The sequence below is a fragment of the Anabrus simplex genome, chromosome 4 (assembly GCF_040414725.1).
Source record: "Anabrus simplex isolate iqAnaSimp1 chromosome 4, ASM4041472v1, whole genome shotgun sequence".
Classification (NCBI taxonomy): Eukaryota; Metazoa; Arthropoda; class Insecta; order Orthoptera; family Tettigoniidae; genus Anabrus; species Anabrus simplex.
The window spans coordinates 203,307,520-203,322,031 of record NC_090268.1 but is presented as its reverse complement, the minus strand read 5'-3'; positions in this window follow the sequence as shown (position 1 = coordinate 203,322,031).

Below are 14,512 nucleotides of genomic sequence, written 5' to 3'. Positions count from 1 at the left end.
TAACCTACGTAAGTGTACGCAGAGTTGCCTACATTGTAGATGTCAGTCCTCGAACTTATTGACTGTAATAATAGAATCGTGGGTATGTTTTTGGGGTTAGAAGTCGAGAGAGAGAGAGAGAGAGAGAGAGTTTATATCAGAAATTCTATGTTTTTCTGTGCAGTGAAGGAAATGTAACTTATGAATGCGAAGTGCGAGTGTCTGTAACAGAGTCCAGGAGTGTAGAGGTTCAATTAAACCGCCTATTCTTCGCGAGGAAGAAGTACAAAACGGATGGAATGAAACAAAATAATTGTTTACATATTAATATAAAGACACAGGTTTGGATACATTAGTAATACTCAGTAATGGATGGTGACAGTAAAAGTACTAAACGTACTATTGGGTTGTTAAGTGGTTTATGTGGCAGCTGAAAACAGCATCGATGTACTTATATGTACTACTCCTCGTAGTGGAAGTGGCAGGTCGTTGTTTAATTCGAAGGCGAACGTATCACGCAAACCAAAATCCAAACCCCATACCACAACAGCCCCGAACGACCATGGAATGCCAACTGACCGCTGCTCAGCCCGAAGGCCTGCAGATTAGGAGGTGTCGTGCGGTCAGCACGACAAACTCGACCCTCGACCGGGGGTCGTTATCTCGCCCTCGGATGGCTACTCAATTCTAATCACATAGGCTGCGTAGACCTCGAACCAGCCCTCAGTCCCTGACCTGTCCGGGAATCGAACTCGGGACCTCCGGGTAAGACACTGAGCAAAGTTCTCTGCGAAACGTAAAGGATTTCACTTCGTTTCCTTGACATAGAAAGTCCCAGAAGCTTTTTATAATATCTACAATTACGGGCCGTGAAAGCATCAATCTAACTATTTTTCTTATTATTCCAGAATTCTTTCGGATTGCTCCTAACTTCTCCCTTGTCCTTTCTTGTTTCTTATGATGTGGTCTGCAAATGCACTAGTTGATCCTCACATAACTGGCCTCACTCACAGCTAAAATTATTAATTTTGAAAATGAAATTATAGAAACTATATTCAAAGAGATCGAGAGCCGTGCGGTTAGGGGCGCGCGACTGTGAGCTTGCGTCCGGGAGATAGCGGGTTCGAATCCCACTGTCGGCAGCCCTGAAGATGGTTTTCCCTCGTTTCCCATTTTCACACCAGGCAAATGATGGGGTTGTACCTTAATTAAGGCCACGGCCGCTTCCTTAGACATTTCCTATTCCGTCATCGCCATAAAACCTATCTGTGTCGGTGCGACGTAAAGCCACTAGCAAAAAAAGAAAAAAAGAGATCGAGAAAAATCACCAATAAAATTCAGATACATTAGTCGGGATCGAACCCGTCTTGGGTGTAGAAAGAGTCATTCATCCGGGCTGTTTTAATATTGCCGTTAGTCTTCTCTCCCATAAGAAATTAGGGGTGCGCCGCCATGTTGGACACCCTCTATCGAAGCATTCCCGCGTCTTCCAACAGAGAGACAAGGAAAGCATAAAGGATTTTGAAGGGAAGTAGTTGGGAGGGTCGGATAAAGGGAGAGAGGTTCGTCTTCAGAGAAATGTTGCAGAGAGGAGGAGCTAAACAAATGTACATGATGCAGCTCTGTGATTGGTCCACAGCTGCCGAGCTCCTCCTACGTGGGAGTCTGCATCGGCATCTTGTGTCCTCTGCACCCCGGGCCTGCTACTCCTGTAGCTGGAGCTCTGCATTTGGCCAACACTTTACTTAAATTTCTTGGGCGTATATCAACAATGTGCGGTCACCTTCAGAGCAAAAATGGGATAACTCACATTTTCATAATTTTTTATGACGGAAGGAAAACACTGTTTAAATTTCCATATAAGAGATTATCTTTTGAATATTATTTTATGTTTAACATGTTTGCAATATTTTTATCCTCCTTTATAAACGAATTTCTCATGTCTTCCGCATTGTTATAGAATATGACCTTTTAGCAGCGCTGGCAATATATTAGCCTATTTCCTGAGACCGAGCTCGATAGCTGCAGTCGCTTAAGTGCGGGCAGTATCCAGTAATCGGGAGACAGTGGGTTCGAGCCCTACTGTCGGCAGCCCTGAAGATGGTTTTCCGTGGTTTCCCATTTTCACACCAGGCAATTAGGGCCACAGCCGCTTCCTTCCAATTCCTAGGCCTTTCCTCTCCCATAGTCGCCGTAAGACCTATCTGTGTCGGTGCGACGTAAAGCAAATAGCAAAATAAAATAATATATATTTCCTGAGTATTTTTTCCTGTATCGACAATGGAAAATGATGGCCTGCATCGCTAGTAACCTTTTCTCGTCAAGGTTACCTCAAATGATAATCCAGTTTTCTTCAGTAACAGCAATTAATCCGCTAATCATTAAGACAGCTGGCAAGGCTGCAGAGATTTTTATATTCCTCGGGTTTTCCTTTCTTTATCGATCGTTACACTGAATTATTTCTCGTCCCGTATTATTGCCACCGACGCGACGAGTGGTCACGCCATACCATACACTAGGTCTACAACTTCTCTTGCAGCCACATGACAACGATTACATTCCTGCTAAATCTGCTGAGAAGGCGAAGAGATACGAGTCAGTATTGAAATGTGTACCACCGGTGTATAGTCGCTTAAAAAGGTATGTTCACCGCACTTAATATTTTAACAGATTTATCAAAATTTAATAGTCGGCGTCTGTGGTGTAGTGCTTTGATCAGCTGCCACCCCTGGAAACCCGGATTCGTCCCGGCTCTGCCACGACATTTAAAATTTTTTACAAAGACTGGAACTGGATCCACTCAGCCTCCAGAGGTGAATTAAGTATATGAGGGAGGGAGGGTGTCGATTTCTACCTCAGCCATCCTCGAAGTGTTTTTCCGTGGTTTCCACACTTCTCTAGGCGAATACTACAGCCGCTTCCTTCTTCCTTCCTTGACTCTATCTTCCTACCACTCAAAGCCCCTGTTCAGCATAGCAGGTGAGGCCGGCTGGGCGAGGTACTGGTCCAGCATCCCAATTATCCCCACTAAATTTCTCACGCTCCAGGACACTACACTTCAGGCTGTACAGGTGGAATCCCTTGCTGAAGCCGAGAGAATAATCGACCCTGGAGGATAAATTGATTAAATAAATAAAATAATAAATAAATAAAAACATAACACACCTGCCATTAGGCAAAAATTGCCAGAGGTTCAGTTGTCTGTAAGAAAAATAACTCTGCGAGAATTTTATAAAGCGCTATGCGCTAATACTTTTATTTTTGAGCGACTGTACCTGGCGTCGCGAACAAGTTAAACTTTCAGTTTAATCCAATATTACTGAAGAGAAATCACACACGTAGTCCACAGTATATTGTAGTCTATACAAATAGTTCAGGAACATCCAAGGATTATGTTTCATAAACCTACATTAAACTTTCAGATATTTTTAGTCTCAAGCATCTTTTGATAAACAGTCACCACATTTATTGCATCTACTGGGCACTGATTTCAGGGATAGGTAGAACCACATGTCACACTTACCAATATACTGTAATGTAAGTTATATTGAGTCCTTGACTGTTGATTCATTTAGAGGAAGTGTTTCTTCTCTGGCTGGTCTCAGCAGTCCTTTATCCCATGTCGACTTCATCACGTACATGTTTTAAGTGCGGTATTTTCCTTTCATACGAGTTTCTTCTCCTTACATTTCTTGTCTTTCCCAGAATCATTCTTGTACACGTCAGGAGGCTCGTATACGCTGTCTGATTCCTCCAAGACCGGGTGAGTTGGCCGTGCGCTTAGGGCCGCGCAGCTGTGAGCTTACATCCGGGAGATAGTGGGCTCGAACCCCACAGTCGACAGCCCTAATGATTTTCCATGGCTTCCCATTTTCACACCAGGCAATTGCTGAGGCTGTAATTAAGGCCACGGCCACTTCCTTCCCACTCCTAGCTCTTTCCCATCCGATCGAATGGTAAAAAAGGTATTTCTCAAAGTCAATGAAATAATCCCATTTCTATCGCCATTTCTATCAGTTAATTGAATAAACAGGTTGTGTGTTCGTTACAGCAATTCAAATGGGACTCCTGAGGTATAACTGAGAGTATTAGCTGGATCGTAGTGAAGTCAAATAGTATTCAATGGATAAACTGGGTATATCCAAAACTCAACCCATTTTTACATTGAACTTGTAGGTTCCCTTTGTGCTTCAGTGGTAAAGGGCCAACCTACGAATCTTAAGGCTTCAGGATCAAAGCAGCAGAGGCAGTCTAATTTTTGAAAGGTGGAGAAAGTCGGCATGAGAAATATATTATTATCGTTATTATTTCTAGTCTCTTCTCAAATTCCTAGGGCTGACAGTTTGGATGGATTTAGCCTAGTTTTACTGACGGTTGCTCTTTCCTACGCCATGTTCTTGTAGAGGGATGTATTCGCTATTGCGTGTTTGTTGTGGTTTGTATGGTGTCTTGAAGATGTGTACCAGGATGAACACAAATGTCCAGCCCCGAGCTAGAAGAATTAACTAACGCGAATAAAATACACGGTCCGGCCAGGAATCGAACCCAGGATCCTCTGAACGGAAGACTAGTACGCTGACCATTCCGCCAAAATGCCGGACCTTGTTTATTATTGCCGAACTTACGCAGGGGGTATGATTCGAAAGCTTGAGGACTCTATATAATTATCCGGCGAGAACAAAAGTCCGTTCGATTGCCATTTGGAACGACTGGAAGGTATGTATATCCGGTTAACTGTGTGGACGGGCAAGTTGGCGGCTTAACTCCTAGCCATTCCAGTGCAAGGGCACCTGTGTTATCGCTGCTGTAGAGCGGGTTGTAGCCTCCCAAGGCTGAATATTCCTACTGTACAGATTACAATGCGAATGGACTTACGTTCCCACCAAATATAAAGGATGAATTATAACCGAACATTCATATTCCTTAAAACGAGTGAAGAAACGCTGTTGTGCAAAATATAACAAACAAAAAAAAACGACTAACACTCTTTTTGTACCGAGGTTTTCAGTTGTTCATTAACATGTAAGCCATAATACAGTGAGATAATGGTCTTTAGTAATTGATTTCGATTATTTCATTTTCGACAAGAATACAGAAATGGCATGTTCAATTTTATATTTAACTTTTGTTTCTTTCTTTTACAGAACAAAGTATTATTCAAAGTTAAACTAATAAACTGTAGCCTATTGTTGACATTATCAGCACAGATATTAAGTCTCATAATTTCTTCTGCAAGGTTATACTACTTACAGTTAACAAGTTCGTGGACCGGTCGCCTACAACGTAGGCAACACAGTGTGCAATTACGTACTGCAGTCAATAAGTTCGTGGACTAGCGCTTGCAGTGTCGACAACACAACGTATAGTTGCGTATTACTGTCGATCAGTTCTTGGACTAGCGCCTACAGTTCAAGAACCACCTAGCCTTTTGACGTAAATTTTCGCGACTCTTGCTCGTTGTGGTGATACGGCGTCTCAAACGTCACTAACGGATGTGCCTAATCTTTGGCAGAATTTGGCCATTGTTCAAACTAGGACATTCTCAAGTTCCGCTGCTCACACTGAAGTATACTTCATAACGGAGACCGCAGTTCCGCTTACACTGTATGTAGTACCTCATTCTTGGACTAGAAAAGAGGCGAAGAGCTGTCACGGCACTATCCTGTGATGCGACCAATCCGCTGCAGTGTAGCCTACTACAGGTGGCCAGTCCACACATTTAATGATTGAACTACGTAACGATATTGTGTTGATATCTCTTTCAATGGTCGACATCTACGGTGCGGACTTGTTGGCTTTGGTGCCTTGTTCCCAAGAGAGCCGGTTCAGTCGCGGTTGAAGTCAACGGTATTTGAGGGTGTTTAAATTTGACCTTTCAATATCGTTTCCTGCCTCGAAGATAAACATCTAGTACCTGAGGCCTGTTATGATCGTTAACATTAAATTAGAGCAATCGTTGCGCAAATATAATGTTCTCCTTCAGTTCCTTCAGCACGTCATTTAAAACAGTTATTTTGATATGTTTTATTTCTATTTTATTTCGTCAATTTCGTTAAATTTTTATTTTATTTTTATTGCCACTTTAAAGCGCCTCATGCTCCCCATGCTCCCCATGACGGATCTACTTTTTTCGTCCAGTGTATGTACATCGATTCTTTATTTCTTGCAGTGTATACCTGTACGTAGATATTAACGAATTCTTTAAACACTCGTTTCTGTTTCCGCTTTGAGGAGATATCACATTATACAAGACTAATAAAACTAGAGTCCGCCTCTGTAGTGCAGTGGTTAGTGTGATTATGCTACCATCCCCGGAGGCCGGGGTTCTATTCCCGGTTCTGTCACGAAATTTGAAAAGTGTTACGAAGACTGGAACGGGGTCCACGCAGCCTCGGGAGGTCAATTGAGAAAACGGTTCATTTCCCACCAGAGCCAACCTCGAAGTGGTTTTCCATGGTTTCCCAATTCTTCGCCACGCAAATCCCGGGATGGTACGTAATTGAAGGCCACGATCACTTCCTTCCACTTTCCTTGCCTATCATTCACAATCTTCCTATCCCCCAACAAGGTCCCTTTTCAGCATATCAGGTGAAGCCGCCTTGGCGAGGTACTGGTACTCCTCACCAGTTATACCCCCAATCTAATGTCTCACGCTTCAGGACAATGCCCTGAGGTAGTAGAGGTGGGTCTACCCACCCCTCACCTGAGTTCGGGAAGAAACAACCCTAGAGGGTAAACGGATTAAATAAATAAATAAATAAATAAATAAATAAATAAATAAATAAATAAATAAATAAATAAATAAATAAATAAATAAATAAATAAATAAATAAATAAATAAAGTAACACTAGACCGCCGTGAGTTTTCCTGGGATTAAGAAACATTTACGTGATGGACAAGTTCCCTTTTTATTCATATCTACCTTCGTGGAAGTTTTACCTCTATAAGGAAGTGAGAAAAAAGTCCGCAAAACTCATGGATGACTGTAAAAATACACAATTCACACCATGGAAATGAAAGCCACTATCGGTTGAGAAATGCAGAATAAAGACTTTCTCACAAAAGAAGCCAGTAATAACTGACATGTCTCACACACACTATGCTGGACATTATATTTCTCCACGGACTTCGAACAGGTAACTTTGTTGGATATATCCTCGAGTAATCCTGTCGGAATTCGAACAGGTGACCCTCCCTACTTTACTGCACGAACACGTCATTATCTGATTTAATTGAAGAAATTTGCAAGTCAGTCGACGTGCTTGGCGGTGTCAGCACGTCTACTCGAGATCAATACTCAGGATGAGTACAGACCGACTGCTACCAGAGTCGGATAGTGTCTTCTACACCGCATTTGCGAGCGAGCTGCCTTTCGCCAGGAATAGCAGGTTACACTTTCTGATTACTGAAGAAAAGTGAATCAAGTCCGCTTACTCAATAAATACAGGCAATACGTATAACATACCTGCAGATAATATTGCTTGATGACTTGTGCACCTACCAAAACATAACCGTGTTTTGAGGCTGGCCTTCTTCATGAAAGTGAAATAATTCTTTAGGAAGTAATATATGGTGACAGACTTTTCTCACTTGACGATGGAGCGCAGTCTCCGAAACTTGTTCTGAAATGAATTATTTAATAAAACTTACACAATTAACTGGTAACTGCGATTTATTCTTTCATGAAGTCCGGCTCCTTGAGTTCGATCGCCAGAGTCCCGGGTTCGGGTCGAGTTGGGAATTTTAATCTTGAAAGGTTAACTCCCTTGGCTCGGGGACTGAGATTTGTGTTGCCCCCAACATTCACGAAACTCATACACCGCACACAACACTATCCTCCACTACAATAATACGGCAGAGGCCACCCACCCTTGTCGGAGGGTCTACCTTACAAGGGTTGCACCAGGACAGCAATAGCCACACGCAATTCTTATTTTTCTTCTTCTTCTTTATTCGTTATGTCAAATTAAAGAGAGTATTTTAATTTGTTGGCTTGGTCTGACGGCTTCCCCATCTTATTCTTATTCTCCTCCCAACATTTCACGAATTCGTTGTGGTGTTTTTTTCCGCTCTGTCCACTGTTTTACAGTGTTTTTTAAACTTTTCTAGGAATGTGTAATTTGCAACCAGATTTCTAAAGAGTTTATGTCGTCTGTAGCATTTATTTCTTGTAAATGCTGCTTAATTTCTTCCAACGAGATGATCTTGACTTCCTTTAAACGTATTATAGTTAATAGTTTTTTAGCAAATCTACTTTTGTCCATTCTACAGATGTGACCATAGAATTTCAAGCGTCTCTTACGTACGGCATCAGCAAAATTATTATTATTATTATTATTATTATTATTATTATTATTATTATTATTATTATTATTATTATTATTATTATTAGTTACGAGTGGGTTTGCCAAGAATGAAGTGGCCTTGGAGAAGGTTTAGCCACTGATCTACCATGAGTTTGGTATTGAATTCCACAGCGCTTCATAGGAAGGAAGAGAGTTAACCCACATGTGTTACCTACGGCTGATTGACAGACCTGAGAAATAAACCCAGAGGATCTAGGTTGGAAGAAACTCTCCTCTTAGATTAATGATGATGATGATGATGATGATGATGATGATGATGATGATTATGATGATGATGATGCTTGTTGTTTAAAGGGGCCTAACATTGAAGGTCATCGACCCCTAATGAAACGAGATGGACGACATGATATACGACAGTTAAAATTTTAAAACGTATCCACTGACTAGAGTAAAAAATAGTGATGAAGAATGAGTATGAGATTAAAACAATCAGTGGATCTGTTTCGCAATGTCTTATTTTGTAATAAAATAAGGAAAAGTACAGGAGACAAGGAATAAGGCATTGCCTGTTAGTACAGATATATATACATACTTTACATGAGACGCTAAAATAACATATTAAAATACGCAGCACAAACTAAAATGAAGTCAACAGGATAAAAGCGCCATTGACACAAAGACACGAGCACAAAGGACATCATCACACACGATAAAACAGACTGCTATCCCTCATAAAGCGGATGACGAGGTCTACTGACTGCTCGTCATCTCGCAAGATAAGGTATATGGAACCCGGGAGGTTAAGACTACGGCGAAGATCGACCAGGTCCACACACTCCGTAAGGATGTGCACCACGATAAGATGGTCGCCGCAGGTACACACCCGAGGGGGTTCTCCTTTCAAAAGATGCTGATGCTGATGATGATGCTTGTTGTTTTAAGGGGCCTAATATCGAAGGTCATCGGCCCCTAATGGTACGAAATGAAAGAACAAAAATTTCAAAGGCATCCACTGACCAAAATAAAAATAAAATATGTCATGAAGAATGGATGGATGGACAGGAACCCAACAAAACACAAAACAAACAAACAAAAACCAGTGGATGCGACTCAATACAGATCGAAAATAACATTATTACCGACCAAGGAACCACTTATAAAGCACAATGATGCTTGGTGTCTAAAGGGGGTGCAAAATCCACGTCTAAGGCCCCACAGAATGGTACATGTCGCGAGTAAAATAGAACCATGGTATGTGTCATGTTGGGGTATTAATCACAAGTAGCGAAGACTCACGGTGTTCCACAAAAGATGGTACTACTCACAAGTATTGCAATACGTACAAGTAACGCAGACCTATGGTGTGTCTCACACAATGGCGCCACTCATAGCCAACGCAAACCGAGAAGGTTCCCCACCTAGGTGTACTAAACACGGTCGCCGGTATTCCCGTGGTGTTCGTCACATAGTGGGTACTAATCACAGGCAACGCAGACCCACGGTGCTGCTTATATAGTGGTACAACTCACAGGCTACGCCCAGACCGCGGTGTTGCTCACATGGGTACGACGCACGGGTACTGGAATCCACCACGCCAGGCTTTTACTGCTACTAATCACAAACCTATTTCGTACCGAATTTACTGGTACTACTCGCAAGTACAGGCAACCTATGGTGTTCCCCGCGTGATGGTACGATTCAAAATTAGTTTCATGGTTCTAATTCAGTCAGCCCTTGGTCGCCCCTTTTAGTCTCCTCTTACGACAGGCAGGGGATACCGCGGGTGTATTCTACATGTACGTCCCCCACCCGCAGGGGGTAGTGTGTTTGGTCCGCGAGAGGTATTTTATTTCCCTCAAGTCCGCCGGCAAGCCGGTTAGGACCCCCCTATCCGCCACCTGGGACGCGCCACGTGGGAGTATCACCTCTCCCCCTGTTCAAAAGATGCGAGTGAGTCACGATAACATGGCCGATCCGAAGACGACATAATACCACGGCTTCCCTCCGCGAAGCCCGAAGGGAAGTCTTCCATACCTTCGTTGTTCTTTTTACCGCTCTCAGCTTATTGGGAAGTGGGATGGCCTGCCACTCCATCTCCCAATGGGACAGAACCAGATGTCACAGCTGAGAGCGAATATCACTTGCTGGAACCTTGAAAGGCAATGGGGGCATTGTAACTGCCTCCTTGGCAACCTGATCTGCTAACTCGTTTCCCTCTATGCCCATGTGGCTTGGGAGCCACAGAAACGTGATTCTGGTGCCAGCATCCGAACACCCGGCCAGCAGGTCCTGGATCCGCTGCACCAGAGGGTGCCGAGGGAAACAGGTATCAATAGACTGGAGCGAGCTCAAGGAGTCAGTACACACGAGAAAGTGTCGGCGTTCATTGTACAGTGCGTACCGCAGAGCTTCACAGATAGCATAGAGCTCTGCTGTGTACACACTACAGGTTTCCGAGAGAGCAAAAGAAACCGATCATTTCCGACAACGAACGCACAGCCCACCTTCGTATCTGTCCTTGAACCATCCGTGTAGGCGACGACTGAACCTGGATAGGGGCCAACAACGGACAAGAAGAGTCTGCCATAAATCGAAGGGTCCGTGTTTTCCTTCGGGCCAGTGTGTAGGTCCAGGATTATTTCAGGTCGCCGCACTACCCACGGAGGTACTCCACTTGGTTGTCTGACAAGGCAAGGAACCGAAGGTACGTCAGTCTGTAACTGCTATCTAAAGCGTATTCCAATCGGCCGCGTTGCTCGGGGACGAGCGGCGTACAGGAAACGGTTGCCATTGTTGAAAACGCAAGGAGAGCTTGGATGAAGTGGCATCTGTCGGAAATTTGCAGCATACAAAAGTAGGAGCTGCTGTCGCCTCAGGCGTAAAGGCGGCACACCAGACTCAGCGAGCAGGCTGGCGATTGGGGTTGTGCGAAAAGCTCCCGTCGTCAACCTCTTAGATTAAAACAGCGCTATTTTTAAATGACGGTTTGGTTTCTGTTAAGAAGGAAACATCTTGACCTTGTTCCCCTGATCGCCTGTGTTTGAAGGAGATATCGATTACAGTAAAGGGGTAACAACAGGGCCGTCGGTAAGGCATTATGAATTGGCGATGATACATATTGTAAACTTGATAAATCTAAAAATATACATTTTTAGTTATAACAGGTATATGTCGTGCTGACATTGAAGAAAATAGCTTGCCAATATGTGAAAGTACTTCCGTGGATGGGTGTGGTAGAATATATTCGCAGAATCGCAACCCCGATGTCTGTTTTCTGACGAAAGGTGCGCGTTTCGTCCTCCGTTGGAATTGAATGCATCTATGTACATATGAAGCACGCTTTAAACGATGGTATTGAATTTGACAAGTTCAATCTATGTTAAAAGAAAATTAAAGTCGAAGGTAAAAATGTTCGCAATCGTAGATTCCAATGCTGAAGACGGCACACACGCACACACACACACACACACACACACACACACAATCAGAACAAATGAAGGTTAAAATCTCCGACCCGGCCGGGAATCGAAGCCGACCCCCTGGGCCAGAGACCAGCACACTAACCAATTAGCCATGTAGCCAGACGTCTTACTCAGTTCCAAATCGAGCAAGAGTGATTAGTGAGTGTGTAGCGTCCCAAGCCACACCTCCTGGAAGACGAACACAATTGACATTTTCCGGCTTGTCTCTTCTCCATCCGCAGGGTTGATCAAAATCTACGCCCAAATATTACCTACTTCCCCTTTCACCCGTAATTATTCTGATCATAAATGTACTTAGAATTGCTTCTTACACATTACACACGCAGAATATGGCCTAAAGCGGCTGTGAAGTGATGTTTACAGCTCCAGTGCAGTGATATACTTAGAATTGCTTCTTACATATTACGCCAGCACACTACCTGAAGCATGGCACGGTGGGTGATATAAGCCTAGGGGCAAACGGAACTACTATCTACCTCACAAACATCGCACTTTACTTTAATCTCCTCCCTATGACAAACCATCAGCTAAATTTTTTTTAAAGTTATATTTTGCGAGCTGTGGATATTCATACTGTGAACCAGTCAGGAACTTATAGGCTAATAAAACTCGAACATGCCCGGACAGCTAATCAGTGTTCACCTCTTGGTAAGTTTTAGTTTAGACATTTGACATCGTTCAGCCTGTCGAGCCGTGGTCTGTTCGACAAGAGCAGATTTCACGTTATTACATTCTTGGCATTTTAATTTTCGTATCGATGGAGCGCAGTCACGAAGTCCCGCGAAGTGGCGCCAGCTCGTGGTCTATTTGCCTGCCCTCGATCGCAGTGCGGTCCCGCACCAAACACAGCCAGTTCAGTAGGGTCTTTCTTCCAGGTGTTTATCGACGCAGACGTCAATTACAATGTGATAGGAAAGGGGGCGTGGTATTGATCAGCAGTGCTTGACCTTTGTGAGACCACGGCCCAGTAAAACCTTTTTCTATAAGACGAGAGCCCAGTCTCTACAAATTTAAGCGTAAATATATTTCACTTGCAGTGCATGCGATTTTGTACATAAATATATGAATCTCTCAATTCTAAGCATAATCAATAAAATTACTCTCCTAATAATATATTTCTACTTATGTTAATTTTAAGGACACTTCCTCTAAAGCATTACTTTGTCAATTTATATATTTTTCATCTAAACAGTGTTATGTGGCTGTAGATGTTGATAATATACGAAACATGTACCACTTTTCACCGTTAAAAATTGCCTTAAGCAGTCATTGTATCGACTAGGTGGAAAATAAATAAATACTTAATTGTGAATCAATATTTATTCGTCAAAAAGTGAGAAAAAGTGGTTGAGAGTAACTCGGTCAGTCAGATTTCGAAGACAGATAAGCTGTGAGACAGACCAGAAGAAAGCCCGTGACTTTGAGAAACACTGTATGAAGATGAAAGTTACCCTCTGGTCATATCAAGGAAAGGAGCTTCACGGAGAAAAAAATATGACAATACCGGGAGAAACGGTTAAAGCAGTGTGGTCCCTAGAAAGGCCCATTCTAACGAATGACCTAAAAGGGCACTTAAAGGCATAGCTGGTGTATTAATAACTTAGTCTAATCAGTTCCTGACGTCGGCAGATGAAGAGTAGGTTTCGACCTAAAAATGCCCATGGCTGGTCCGTGGTCCAACAGCTCTGCATTCCGGCCGACCAACCGAGCAGAGAAGCGGTGCCCGCGGGTCTTTTTTCGGTAGATGGAGAGGGGCTGATCCAAATCGCCGACTGTCCTGAGAATGTTTTTTCGTGTTTTTCCATCCTCCTGCACTAAGGCGAACTCCAGGACAGTTCCCAGTGTAGACCAGCCCTCTCACCTTCACCACAAATCTCCTTCTACACAACAATCTCCTGGCCCGAGAGACGGCGTCACCGTCTAAGAGACCCACCTCCTCTTTGAGGGGAGGAGTGGAAACATAGCTGGAGTAGCAGCAGCAGTTCCTGAGACTATCCTAAATCAGCCGTGGTTGTTTATAATCCTACTGTCCACTTACTTTACTGTGATTGGCTGTTTGATACTTGGTCTGGTCATAGGCCCATAGAAGACGGCCCATTCCATCTAATGGTTCCCAAAACATAGATAAGGGGCGATGATCTATCATCAAGGCATAGATTTTCATTGGAGTTTTAGTGCCAGCAATAGACTTAAATTCAACACAGGTTTTATGAAATTAACTCAATATTTAAGGATGTATTGAGCTGAAAGACACATAATTTAAGTATTGTAATCGAAAAGCATCGGCACCTCTTCTTTGTTTATAGTATTACCATATCATCGTAGTCATCTCGTGTTAGGGGCTTGGGAAATCTCCTATGTTCCCAGTACGTTCCTTTTCGTCTTGCCTCACATTATCTTTAAAGATATCCCTTAATGCTGATTACTGTAAATTACATCAAATTTAACTCTTGCATGAACCAGAAATTCTCGATTACTCTTCAGTTGTAAGGCACGACGTGAAAACATTACTTTCTGCACGACCTAAAATATGAAGCAGCAGATTCATTTTCGTAACAGTTCTTACAGAGTAGCACTTTCTACTCACCTGTCAGGCGCACGTGGAACCCCTACGGTGAAGGCTTGTCATTGCCAGAAACAGCACAAACTGAAGGAAGTAATTTAACTTAGTTCATGGACTCACCATCAAAAATAATTCTGATTAAAAGTTTCTTTCTATCCTTACTTCATCTTCAAGCGATTCT